Genomic DNA, 13,970 nt, shown 5'->3' on the forward strand with positions numbered 1-13,970 from the left:
ATGCACTAATCACTTCAGTATTTGGCATTTTGATTTCAGTGCTCAGGATGCTCAGGGTATTGAGGCTGTGCCTGCGCTATTATTGGAAATATAACTAATCAATGACCTGAACCGCAGACAGAATGTATGACTGATTGCCAAACACCAGATTGGTGACCTTTGGCTCCCCGTGTTCTTGGACTTTCATTCTTGGAAAGCATGAGGTACACACTTACTCAGTCACATAAGCTCAGCTTGCAAACATTCACCTGGCTCTGTACCGTACTGAGGATTCATCAGCAAGCATAGGGGAGGAGACAAAACCTACCACCAACCACAGAAAAAATATACCCTTCACTGGAGAAGAGGTTTATGGACTATCACAAGTGTCTCTCACAGCAAATTTCTGCAGGAAGGCAGGGATCTGGATTTTCATTTCTCTCTGACCTTCTGCAGCAAATACTTGGCTGAATAGAGATGGACTGGAGCAACTGCACTTCTCTGGGCTTAGTGCTCATCTTGACTTTTCTATTATGAAAATAGGAGGTTTCTGGAATGGCTACCTGAGGAAGAATTTCCCCCCAGGACCAAGAGCATTACCTATCATTGGAAATCTTCATTTGTTTGATTTGAAGAGACCTTACAGGACTTATCTGCAGGTAACCACTACTTTTTCTGCCATTCCATCACTGTCCATATCATCAAGCCACAATGTTCCAGATGTCAGAGAGTGTCCCCTACCACAGCCTGGGTGTCATATCCACAGATGATGTAGGCCTATAGCAAGGAACAGGAGCCTGCTACTTGCGTGGAAAACTTTGAACACAGCAAGATTGGTTCTTTACAGCAACACCTTTTCCCTTCAACTCCCTGCAACTTCATGAGTGTTGGTTTCAGCCCTAAACAACTCTGAAATCAATAACAAGAGCTCTCCTTATTTTTGTGGCATTTTGGTGAAAAGATTCAGTGAAAGGAGGGATTTTAGAGAAGTGGGATAGCTCTTCATGGCCTACATAGCCATAGTTAAAATATTTGGGGTAGTCACCACAAACTTCTGCCTTCATTGAGTTGACAGCCCCTTACATATCACTTTCCTCTAATGAAGGACAAGTGTCGCGGTCCGCGGGAGTGACGAGAATGAATCATACGCATTCACAGAATGCAGGTTCAATTCCATCTTTATTCAGCAATTTGCCCATTTTATAAGTACAGGTATTCGGCGCTCTGGCCCTTGATTTGTGGTTCATACAGATTATGTCACAGGTAGCCAATCATTGCACCGATCACGCACGCAGCGGTCGTGCCTTGTACCTTGCTGCTTGTTTAGCAAAGCTGTCTAGCCCTTAACCTTGGTTCCCACTGGCTTCTGCTAGCTTATCTGTACTTTCTCAGGATGTATCATTCCCAGCTGCACCAGTGTCCTTGGTAAAACTACTTTAAAGCACATAGCAGCGGCTACAGCCTGAGGCCTAAGGCTTCAGCAAATTTAGCTACTCATGCTAAGCAAGTTGTGCTAAGCAACTAATCCTAAACAGTGTAGTTCCATACTCTATATTTCATATAGATTGTTGTTCTGAAGTACCGCAAGGGCCCCAACAGACAAGACTTCTTTGTTCCTCAAAGCTGAAGACCACTACATACTCTCAATATTAAGGGCCAAAAGTTGCCATAATATACAGCAAAGATCTAAGCAAACCTGAATAATAAATCTTTTATTCTTCTTCTAGTGCTTTCTTAACTTATTTTGTGGTAGTTTTTTTCTCTGATTTGGAGTCAAAAGACTTTTATGAAACTGATCCTTCCTTCCTTTTCTCTTTCCTGCTTAGTCACTGAAATTCCACATATCCTACTTGTTGATGATATTAAAAGGGATATTTGAACTTATACATTCACATGTATGTTACAACCACAGATCAGAGATCACTCAGATGCAGTATCTGGAAAATCATCTGTAGTTATCCAAAGCAGGACAACTGGGTTGGCAAAAGCAGACTTCATCTCTTTCCATGCTAAGAGAACCAACATGCCTCTGCCGTAATTCCAGTGGATCCATTCCAATGGAGGAGGTTGGTCCTCTGATTTGAGCTTAGTGCAGGGTTTAAAACTCACACATACTCTCTGTCTAAATGCAAACAAAAACCATATACTCGTCCATAACATTAATATTTCAAATACTGGAGAGCCCTGACTGGAGAACATGCTTTGAAAAGATCAAATTTTGCCACAGCTACACTAGTCTGGAATAACAATCTCACCATCAAAGAAGCTACCCTCAATTCAGACACATGTCATTGCTGCTATATCATTTTATATAGTTGGCTGGACTTTGTTAAAATAGCTGATGAACATTCTGTCTACCACTGGTAAACATTTGCCTTGTGTTTCTCTGTCCAAACACACTGGAAATTAAGTGCAGGCAGGAAAACCACCTCCTCTTGTTAGGAGAATCAAGAACGTCATTGAGTTGTGTGAACATGAATCTGCCTGGGCAAGCTATACAGCTACCAGCTTATGCCAGACATCATCTCTGGGATCCCCTTTGCAGAGAGATTCATGGTGAATGTAGTCACATACAAATAGTGAGAACATACCCAAGGCTATATCCTGGCCCAGAAACCCACTGTTTTTTTATACAATAATAATAGCCAAGGATTGAATGGTTGAATTAGTTTGAAGTGGAGCAGCAAAAGAAACATAATAACATAGGGATCAGGATGCAAACATGAGTTATAAAACTGAATTCACATGGGTTCCAGAGGGAAGACAGATCTGTCAGCACAGAGGAGACTATAAGTGGCTCATGGTTACAATCCTTGAATGACTGATGGTTTAAGCTGTTAATACTTCTGCTCTGTTTAGCACATCGGGATTCTATCCCTGACTGTGACATTTAGTCATTAGTCATATAATATCTGGCACATTCACATTATTAAAGTAAGTTCTCTTCCTCTGTTAAGAATTCTTATTAAGAATTTAACATTGTGGTAACCTAGAGGCAGGACAGGAAGATAAGCAGCACTGAAGGGTTGTGAATTTCTTTGCAGGTTGTAAAAGCTGTAAATCACTGTTATCTTCTTCTACCAGCTGTCCAAAGCATACGGTCCAGTCTTCAGTGTTCAGATGGGGTAAAGGAAAATAGTAGTGATCTCTGGGTATGAGACAGTGAAGGAGGCTCTTGTAAACCAGGCAGATGCATTTGCAGAAAGACCTAAAATCCCAGTCTTTGAAGATCTGACCAAAGGAAATGGTGAGCTGATTTTCTTGTTCTTCATTTGACTTATTCAAAAAACGTTCTGCTACAGAAGCAGTAGAGGCTAACACATCACTTTGGATCAGAGATCATATAAGGCAGTGGAAATAGGGAGTAATTTCACTGATTTCAACAGGTTCATTCAAATTTGAAGCTGTTGACAGTGGAAACAAAAACAACTGTAACTATCTATATTCAAAAAAAAAAATCAATGTCCACCAAGTTATTCTCACTGCAAAAAGGCTAACGGAGACAGTGCCATACTTTCAGGATCTAGAACAGGGGCGCACATGACAGGGAAAGCATTTCTAACTCTCACGGTATAGTTCTGGGCTTCTGTTGTTTGGAGTTTAGCATAAAACCTCCTTTTTCTGAATCCACGTGACTATTATACCACTCATTTCAAATGATGAGTAGTATTTTTAAAATCTACATGTGACAGTAGGATGGAACACATACAGAATTGGGGATTTATGTTAATGAGGGAAATACTGTTTACTGGCCTGGGTAACCAAATGAAAATTTGACACCCAAACTTCATTCTGATTTTGCATTTGAATTTCCTATTCACATCTCCAAAGCTTCTCCAACAAATTCAGGAATAATTCAGCAGACATTTTCATAATTTCCTCTATCATTTAATCACATTACTGTATGTAAGCTTTCTTCACACCTTACTTTTTCCTTTGAAAAAATATAACTAAAGTAGTTTTATGGTGTATAGTAATTTCAATGAAAAATTGATTGAGGAGGTTTTAAGGTCCAACTTAAGTTGTGAAGACATCTGTGCCTAGTCAGGTATTTACTGCAAACAACAGTGACTTTGGCTCTAAATTCAATCCCAGTTTCCAAAGTATAATGCCTAGCAGTTCGAATTTAAATTTCCAGTGCTCCCATTCTTTTAGTGACAGGTGTCTCTCAACAGTCATTAATATTTAATTAAACATCTTTTAAATAGCTTACTTTCATTCTTTCTGTGCAGCAAAAAGCTCAGACATATTTAAGAGAAGTTTTTGTGGATATTTTTCTCAGACAAATGGAATTTCACCTGTTTTAAAAGTGATTGATATTAAATATCTACATTATATATCTACAAATTAGTTATTTAAATTCTTCTGCTGCCTTGAAATCTTCTCTTTGCTTCAGGGGTTGTATTTGCTCATGGTGAAAACCGGAAAATCATGAGAAGATTTACTCTCACAACCTTACGAGACTTTGGAATGGGAAAGAGGGCCATTGAGGACCGCATTGTGGAGGAATATGGGTATCTGGCAGATACCATTGGGTCACAAGAAGGTGGGTAGATGATTCATTCTTCAGATCTCTAAGTTTTGTTCAAACACCCAGAGGCTTGCCCGTAACCTTCTCAAACTCTGACCTTTAAAAGAAATGTTGTTCTCCAGGCTGTATCAATCTTGCTCAATTTGGCTCCTATCAGTTGCTTGACGCAAATATGAAAGGCTTCTTCTGAAGTTCTAGCAGATGTCACTTGGCTGAGCTCTGTGCAGATTCACAGTCTTTTGCCCCAAAGGGTTCCCAATCTGAATGGACAAAGCTGCGATTGGAAGGCATGACATACATATCACATGCAGAAACTGAGGAATGGGGTATTTTATATGTTCTTTCTGAGGCAACCTAGACATGAGGCATAAATAGGAACAACAATAAAATAACAGGTGATATAGTAGGTGATAGGTAACAGGTATCATAGTAGGTGATATTAAAGAAACCTGCAAGGGTGGACTTTTTCTCATCAAACTTGAGTCATCCAGAAGGCAGATGTTTAAGCTAATCAGCTAGGTTAATTTTGTAGTTGAGGAGAAAAAGACAAACAGGCAGATGTTTGGAGGATGATTCTTCCCACCTGACTTAGGAGAGGATGAATCATCTCTAGGAGCTGCCTCTACCTAGTCACTGTGGAGGGAGCTTAGAAAACTAGCTTGGGCAGGACACCAAATTCTTAGATTATGAAAGTTAAAGAAGGTGGATGTCATCCTGCTTGTGCATTATGACCCTTTTCAGCAGGATCACAGAATCACAGAATCACAGAATGGCTGAGGTTGGAAGGGACCTCAGGAGATCAGCTAGTCCAACCCCCCTGCTCAAGCAGGGGCACCAAGAGCACATTGTACAGGATCGCGTCCAGGCGGGTTTTGAATATCTCCAGAGAAGGAGATTCCACAACCTCTCTGGGCAACCTGTTCCAGTGCTCTGTCACCCTCACAGTGAAGAAGTTTTTCCTCATGTTCAGATGGAAGCGTCTGTGTTTCAGTTTGTACCCGTTGCCTCGCGTCCTGTCGCTGGGCACCACTGAAAAGAGTCTGGTCCCATCCTCTTGACACCCTCCCTTCAGATACTTGTACACGTTGATAAGATCTCCTCTCAGCCTTCTCTTCTCCAGGCTAAACAGGCCCAGCTCTCTCAGCCTTTCCTCATAAGAGAGATGCTCCAGTCCCCTAATCATCTTTGTAGCCCTTCGCTGGACTCTCTCCAGTAGTGCCACATCCCTCTTGTACTGGGGAGCCCAGAACTGGATGCAGTACTCCAGATGTGGCCTCCCCAGGGCTGAGGAGAGGGGGAGAATCACCTCCCTCCACCTGCTGGCAACACTCTTCCTGATGCACCCCACAATACCATTGGCCTTCTTGGAATCTTACGTTCTTGAATCTTACATTCAAGTAATTTCTGGGACATCACATATGTTATAGAAATAAATGTTTTTATAAGTTCTTGCAGTTACCTTCCTCTTCAACTTTTGATACCTCTGGGCTGACCTTAGATTGTTGTTGCTGGGACAAAGCAAGCTCTTTTACATCTCATTGGAAAACATTTTCATGGGCCTGATCAAATGGCTCAGAATCTCCGGGGTCACTAGACCCCAAAGCAAAGGTGGAGTCTTTGGTGAGAGGTTTTCTAAGCTTGCCCAAGAGAAACTCTCTGGTGGGATTCACATTCAGATTCACACTTACATTTCAGTGTTTTGGTGTCTGTTCAAAGAGGTCTGCAGATGACACAGGTGCCTCAGCTCCCATTTCATTCAAAGGTAATTAGAATGGGATTCAGTTGCACAAAACTAGAGGTCTAGTGTTGTTTCAGACACCCAAGTATATCCAACAGGTCTGCTTGTGTCTGGCAAATTTTGTTTGTTGGCATCATTCTCTAAAAGAAAATAAAGATAATCATAAAAACAATCAATAATAACAGAATAATAAATAGCAATAATCTAGTATTAAATTTACACAGCCTCTTGCCACAATGTAATATATTCTTTTCTTTGTTGAATAGGAAAGCCCTTTGATGTTAGTAAAATCATTAATGCAGCAGTTGCTAATATAATTGTGTCAATATTACTTGGAAAACGATTTGACTACAAAGACTCCAGATTTATAAGACTACAAAATTTGACCAATGAAAGCGTGAGGCTTGCTGGGAATCCTTTTGTTACGGTAATGTTGAACATTTTTATGCTGTTATTCCACTGGATGCAGTATGAACGTAATAACAGTGCACCCTTATTCTGGTAGTCAGTCAAGTCTAATGACCAGAAAAATCTGAGATACTGAGAGATAATACTTAGGTTTATCAATGCTTGGGGCAAAATAAAGCTTGAGAGACAATCTGGGAATCTTGAAGCAAACAATCAAAACCCCTCCTCTCTCAAAACAAGACTTAAGCCATATTTTGATGATTGCTAAATCTGCACTGAAAAAATCAGGCTATTCTCAGCTCCTCCGTGCTCTAAGCTATTTGCTCCCTTGGTGTGACTGATATGGATGTAGAAATTAATCTATCTCAGGGACCATGAAATGAGCGCCAGGACAGAAGTTGTTCTCTGCCCTGGGCCTCTCTGGACTAGCCTGAAGGCTGGAATAATTATTGTGGAGGCAGCAGGAACTTCTGCCTTGGAGCACAAAGTTAATTACACATCAGGGAAGAGGCATGAGGGTCCTTAAAGACAGTGGTGGGGAGACGGCTACTTTTGCCAGAGCTATTACTCCTTCCTTGGCCCAATCTCAAGGACCATGGGGAAAAAGGACAGTCAGAACCATGCTACCTGAATTACTTCTGTGGCAGCAACCTTCTCCCAGACACTCTCTTTCCTGAGAAATCAGAGACCAAGCAATATAGTGCACTGTCTCAGAAGATGGTGCAGGAAGAAGCTGCAAAGCATGTGGTCTGCCTATATGAGGAATCCTGCCGCTGAATATATTTTCCCATCCTTTCAGCACACAGAAATGCTTCAATGAGTAACATGTTCTGATATCCCCACACAATGCTATGGCACACTAGCTTCACTTCTGTTGCTTCGTGCTTTGAAAAAGAAAATATATAGCAGAATAAAGAATAAAGCCGAAATAATAAAACAAGTTTCTGGACAACATTTCAGTTAGCAGGTTTTATAGCTTCCTTTTGTAAAAAACGTGAAGTTTCAGGGTTTTTAACCATTTCCAGTCAGCTGCATAGATCCCATTGTATACGTCTGAGCAGTTCTAATTTCATTCACAAAAGGACAAGGGTTTTACACACCACCATTCATACTGTTCCAATAGTAGCAAAATAAGGCTTTTTACTCTGATTTCTTCCTCATATTTTGAAATTGTGCTCAGTATATGTTTGTGTGGTGAGAGAGTCTAAAATGCATATGAAATAACTACGGTGGCCTTTGCATCTTTGCTACTACTTGCTGCTTTTCAAAGATGGTAGATTTGGTCTGTGAGGAAGGAGAATTTGTCAGAAACATCAGCATAGCTACACAGGTCTGTCCAAAGATCCCTCTGTTCCACCATCAAGTCTCCCTGGTGGCCAATTGCAGCTGTCTGAGCCTGACACTTGTGCTATTTTTGCAAAGCAAGTCTCTTAGCTTCCAGTAATTTGTGTCCAAGAGGTTCCTGCTATTCAACAGGCCTTGATGGATTTTCTACCATGAATTTATCCATCACTTTTTTGTGTTCTATATATTAATGTTAAGTCTTTGTCTTTTTTATCCACAAAATGGTCACAATAGTATTCATTTGCTTCTGTAAAGTGCTTTCAGACCTTTGGCTGGTAAATTCTATGTAATGTCTTTTGCTCTTATAGATGTACAACATCTTCCCATGCCTTGGATTTCTCCTAAGGGCTCAGAAGACTCTTCTTCAAAACAGAGATGAATTTCATGCTTATATACAAGTTACTTTTGTAGAACATCTCAAAACTCTGGATAAAAATTATCAGAGAAGTTTTATTGATGCTTTCCTTGTTAAACAGCAGGAGGTAACTGAATCTTTTCTCATGACTTCAAACTCGCATGGTTATATGAAGACACTTATAATTCTCTTTCAGTCCTTATAATTACACCTATATTTCTTTGGGAGTCTATCTCTTAAAAAATGCATGTCTTATAAACTAATAGAGTTGAATGGATATTTTACCTGGCTAGAACAAAACAGTTATGCAGGCTTCAGGCTCATACAGGAGACAGTGTCTTTGCAGTTCCAAAGCCTTTCATTCAGCATTTAAACAAAAAAAAGTTCTCTCTCTCAGCTTTTCTCCAGACTATATTGTTATATTTATTGAGGCTTTACTTCTTATCTATTCTCTCTCTTGTCCTAGTGCTTCTGGCTCTCTCACAAACATAAGCCGTTACAGAACAAAAGCAGTACCTGGGCCTTACTGGGATCCTTATTTGGAGGCTAGCACATATTTTGGTTACCTTTTTCATGCAGAAGCCTAACTCTTTTTGCAGCTGGTCCCAGTAAGCACAGAGACCATGCAAAACAAAATCACTGTCAACAGACTTCTCAAGGCCCAAGCTCAAAGTTCTTCCTTCTCTTTCACACTTTTTTTTTAAATTATAAGATTTATTTCTTAGTAAAATGTTTAGCTAGCTAAACTGAATTTTCCCACAAAAATCCCTAAGATTTCATCTTTTTATCTCATCCACTTCATCTTTCAGGAGAAATCCACTACCAAGAGGTATTTCCATAATGGTAACTTGCTAAGCTTGGTGAGCAATTTGTTTACTGCTGGTGTTGAGACGATTTCCACCACACTAAACTGGAGCTTTCTGTTGATGCTAAAGTATCCTGAAATTCAGAGTAAGTGGTCTTGTGACACATGCTGTTACACTCAGGGCTTTAGGAACTGGACAGAGGCCTTGAGGGTCAACGTATCAGTCAATACACTGAGCTAAAAAATCCAAACTTTCAAGCTAATAATTATCAAGGGATTGCTGCGCCCTATGGTTCAGACCCAGTGAGGGTCATACTAGCCAGTGTAACAGTAGATTACATATCAAGTTCACATAGGCCAGACTCTGCTCTTGGTAATATCTCATTAAAAACATGGAGCTGTCCTGTGCTAGGCAATGAAATTGTTCAAGGTTTCCTTCAGAACTGAGATCTTCATAAACCAAAGGCTCAAGAAGATTTAAAATGGATGGTGCTGAGGGTTTTAAATGTCTGAGAAGATTTAGAGAATTGCTCTTTGTATAATAGCTGCATTCCAGTCCATGTTACAGGGCTGTTAGGAAGCAAGTTGGTTTTTTTTGAGATACCTCTTGGTCAGAGCAAGAAACTTTAGGCAGAAGAGAGGGAGCAAAATGCAAATTGTTTCTTACTCACTGGAAAACAAAAAACAAAAAAGAACGTAGATAATCTTGGCTGAAATATGGTTCAGAATGGACCAAAGTAAAGACGTATTTATTCTTTTTCTTTGGATTGGGATATTACTTACACTGTGTTGTACCAGGAAATGGTAATTTAGAATCCTGGCTAAATCTGCAACGTTTTAAGTATAAAGTCGTTAGGCTTCATTTCCATGAACCTGTAACTGAGAGGGGCTGCAGAGATTCACACACAAATGAGAGTTCTGCTATCTATCCGGGCCCACAGAAGCTGACAGAACATGCAAGCAGGGGACTTGTACTGTGTCTGAGTTTCAAAAAGGGACATTCCACTACATCTGCAAAAATGACTTGAAGTTACTGCCTTCCACCTGCCAGAAGACAAATAAAAACACAAGACCTAGAATGGAATATGAAATTAAAACAAAGTAATTTCATTATTACTGTTGTTATTGTTTTATTGCAAGAATATACACTTTCATATCAATAAGTATGATTGGCAAGGAAAAATATTGATCACCAAAGAGTCTTCTGAAATTCTCCATTTAGCTTTCTTATTGGTAAAGAAATAATCAGACATTGTAATACTGTCCACATCCCATTATTTCTGAAAGGAAAAAAAGATTTTGAGAGAATTCATTATTTTCACTTGAGGTCTTTTATACTTTGCACCAGTAAAGCACAGTATGTCTCAGGGACAGATGAGTCTGTGACTCTTACAGCGTATTTTCTTCTCAGGAAAAGTCCAAGAAGAGATAGACAGAGTGATAGGGTCAAACCCCCCACGAACTGAGCATCGAACTCAAATGCCATACACAGATGCTGTTATCCATGAAGTTCAGCGATTTGCTAATATCCTGCCATTGGACTTGCCTCATGAGACTGTTACAGACGTCACTCTCAAAGGCTATTTCATTCCCAAGGTGAGATGCTTGTGGCATTGCTTTTCTTACCATTTCTCCTATTTCAAACCTGTTAATGTGAGTTTTGAGACCATGATAAATATGAACTCTCTTGTGAAGTCACAAAGCAGCAGTCAGAATAATCTCATTGTCCAGGACAATTTCTTTAGGTTAAGATCTTATCGCCATCACTGTCACCACAGAACATATTTTTCCACAGAATAACTCCACTGTCTAATTTTACAGGGAACCTACATCGTCCCCTTGCTGACTTCTGTCCTGCAAGACAAATCACAGTGGGAGAAACCAGAGATGTTCTATCCTGAACATTTTCTTGACTCCCAGGGAAAGTTCGTAAAGAAAGATGCTTTCATGCCTTTTTCAGCAGGTACTTTCTCTTTTTATATTGCCATTGGAAGTACAGATCTTAGACAAGATTAATTCGTATCAGTGGTTCTTTGTTTTTGAAGCCTGGCCTCCTCACATTGTCTTTCACATGGGACCATTTCACATTTCAGATTTCACAAATTTCTCAGGACACACTTCTGCTCGGGTTGAGTACTCACAAAGGTCTACCCATTCCTTCAACCTCCAGATGTTCTTAGTTTCTCAGCTAGTATGTCTAAAAGTCTTGAATGACTACAGCTGAGATCAAGTCCTCATACCCTGTGCCTATGCAAAGGGATTGCCTTAAATAAATATTCAAGTTCCCTGTAAAATCAAAGAAGATGATATGGTTGCCTTTTGAGGCTTCTGCAGACAGTTACACTCACCTAAGCCTGCATATCTACATGGCTACATCATAGCCCGAAACATGGGATATTTCTACCATCATGATGACTGCTACTTCTCTGGCATTTTTTCTGCTTTTCAGGCTCTGTCATTGTTCAATTAAGTTCTTGTACATCAGTCTCTGGTTAATTTTCTATCACACCCACAATACTCTTTTTTCTAGACCCTATTTGTATATTTTTAATTCTTTATGGCATCTGAATATGGCCTTTTCTTGTGATACCCACCACCCAACACACAGTAAAATCCATTCTTTCATTAAGGAAAATTTTGATATTCCAAACTCAAAGGACTTCTTTTTTAGATTGAAGTCTGCAACACCTCTTTCACTCTGTCAGCTTCAGATTGACTTCAAGTCATTCCTTTTATTAACCAAAGGACAGAGACATGTACACAGACTCTTATTTCTAACAGCACCTTGTGATTGCACGGTCTTCAGGCCTAAATTCTCTCCACCATGCGCCAGCCAAAAGCATGTTCGGGAAGTGTCAGGTCTGGGCATTCCCTGAAGGCTTAGTTCATAGCATGGCCATGTAGCAACTCCTCATTTTCCACTTTCTGTCACAGAAGGGAGAAAAATCGTCTTAGTTCATGCCTTTATTAATTCAGGTGTGTCATCATTGTGCTGTGATTAAGAAAATTTATAAGCTGCTGAATATGACCAGAATTGAAAAAAACATATATTCACTGTGCATTTGAAGACAAGCTTATACTAGGGGCTCCATAGACTATCTCCACCACTTTCCCCCTCTATTCCTCCCTAGCCAGCATTGGTGAATTTCCAAGGTCTGTTCAGACAAAATTTAATTCAAGCAAATTCCCTGTGACTAGGCTAAGCCTTCCAAAGTTGGTGTGGGAGCCAAATTGCAAACTGACCCTGAGTAAAGTCAAAATCTGAAAATGAAGAAAAATACAAATTTTTTGAAAACCAGAAGTAAGAAATTCAGATGGCATTTCCATACATTTCTGCCCAAATATAAGCATATAGTCAGCCCATTTAGACAAAGCAAAAGAAAAAAAATCACTTGGTGGCTTTATTATGATACTTCTGAAGATCAAGTCTCCTCTCTCTCAGATGATTTTTGTATCCTCCATTCTCTGGTTTACTGGTCAGCGAAATTTTAAGAGCTAGCTTGTTCTTTATGCATACTTGGGATATAACATTCCAAGTGTTATGGATTCCTGCTGTTCTTCCTCAGAATTACAGCTGCTCAGAAGTTTTTATTCCCTCCCACCATTGAAGAAGCAGCTGCTACTGATGTTCTTATGGCTGTTCCATATTTTGTTCTAGGGCGGAGGATCTGTGCTGGTGAGACTCTTGCCAAAACGGAGCTCTTCCTGTTCTTCACAAGCCTCCTGCAGCGGTTCACCTTCCACCCTCCCCCTGGAGTTTCTTCTTCAGACCTGGACCTCACCCCTGCTGTTGGGTTTAACATTGTCCCAAAAACCTATAAAATCTGCGCTGAAACACGTTCTTAGAGTTGTAATCTGCATCTGTTTGTTTCAAAAATTTTCAAATGATATTTTCATGATTTCTGCCTTCTTAATTCTTTGGCCAAAATCATTCATAACATTACATCATAATGAAGGCTTCCAGTACCTCTAAAACAAGGTGGCATTCTTTTATTTATTTATTTATTTATTACTGTTGGGAGGACACTTCCTGGGGACAAAATAATAAAGACCCTCAGCTTTCACCTTCTTACTTTAATTTTCACTTAATAATGTGTATTTCTTGAAAGCATATTCCCCAGGAAGGCTCCCAAGTCCAGATTTACAATTACATTTATGGACCATGAAGCTGTGCCTACTTTGCACTATCCTAGTTAAGAATAAGCACCTCAAAGCCTCTGTGGTGGATGCAGGAAATTCAGAGCTTCAGTTCCCCAGTACAGAAGAGCTGTTCAGTCTGGGCAGTCAGATGGGTTTGGATCTGCACATATGACATTCCCTGATACTTCTACTTCTTCATGGTAGCTCCCATGGCTTTGCCTCTCTGACTTCTCCCACATTCAGACAAAAGGGCATATCCAACAAGAATAACTAACTGTTGGAAAAACGTATGCAAGAGTGCTGGATTCTCTGTCTCTTGAAACTTTTCCTGTATCTCCTGAGGCCAGCTGGCACGGTCCATCACATTCACACTACTGAACTCCTTTAACCCTTAAAACAGGGTAACTGCACCCCAACCACCTCATAAGAACAGTCCCTGGTCCGTGCTAGACCCCAGACCATGACCAGGAACTTCTTGGGTTAACAAGCAAGTCTGCTGGGCCATAATTGTAGCAAAGACCATTCAGCTTTCAACAGCAGGGACAATCAGGCTCCAGTGCTTGGCCAAGGTCCTGGCCCTGAAAGTATTGGCTGATATTCTCAAAACAGTAATGATTATCTTGGAAACACTAAAGGTGACAGAGGTAAGGAAAGCAGAAGGCAGTGTGAA

The 13,970-nt window shown here is 40.2% G+C and overlaps 1 pseudogene; it reads left to right on the top strand.

Annotated features, from left to right (window-relative positions):
- The first annotated feature begins 456 nt into the window (after positions 1-456).
- LOC106489141 (cytochrome P450 2K1-like) lies at positions 457-13,006 on the top strand (annotated as a pseudogene).
- The last annotated feature ends 964 nt before the right edge of the window (positions 13,007-13,970 follow it).

Source organism: Apteryx mantelli, chromosome 3 (assembly GCF_036417845.1).
Source record: "Apteryx mantelli isolate bAptMan1 chromosome 3, bAptMan1.hap1, whole genome shotgun sequence".
Classification (NCBI taxonomy): Eukaryota; Metazoa; Chordata; class Aves; order Apterygiformes; family Apterygidae; genus Apteryx; species Apteryx mantelli.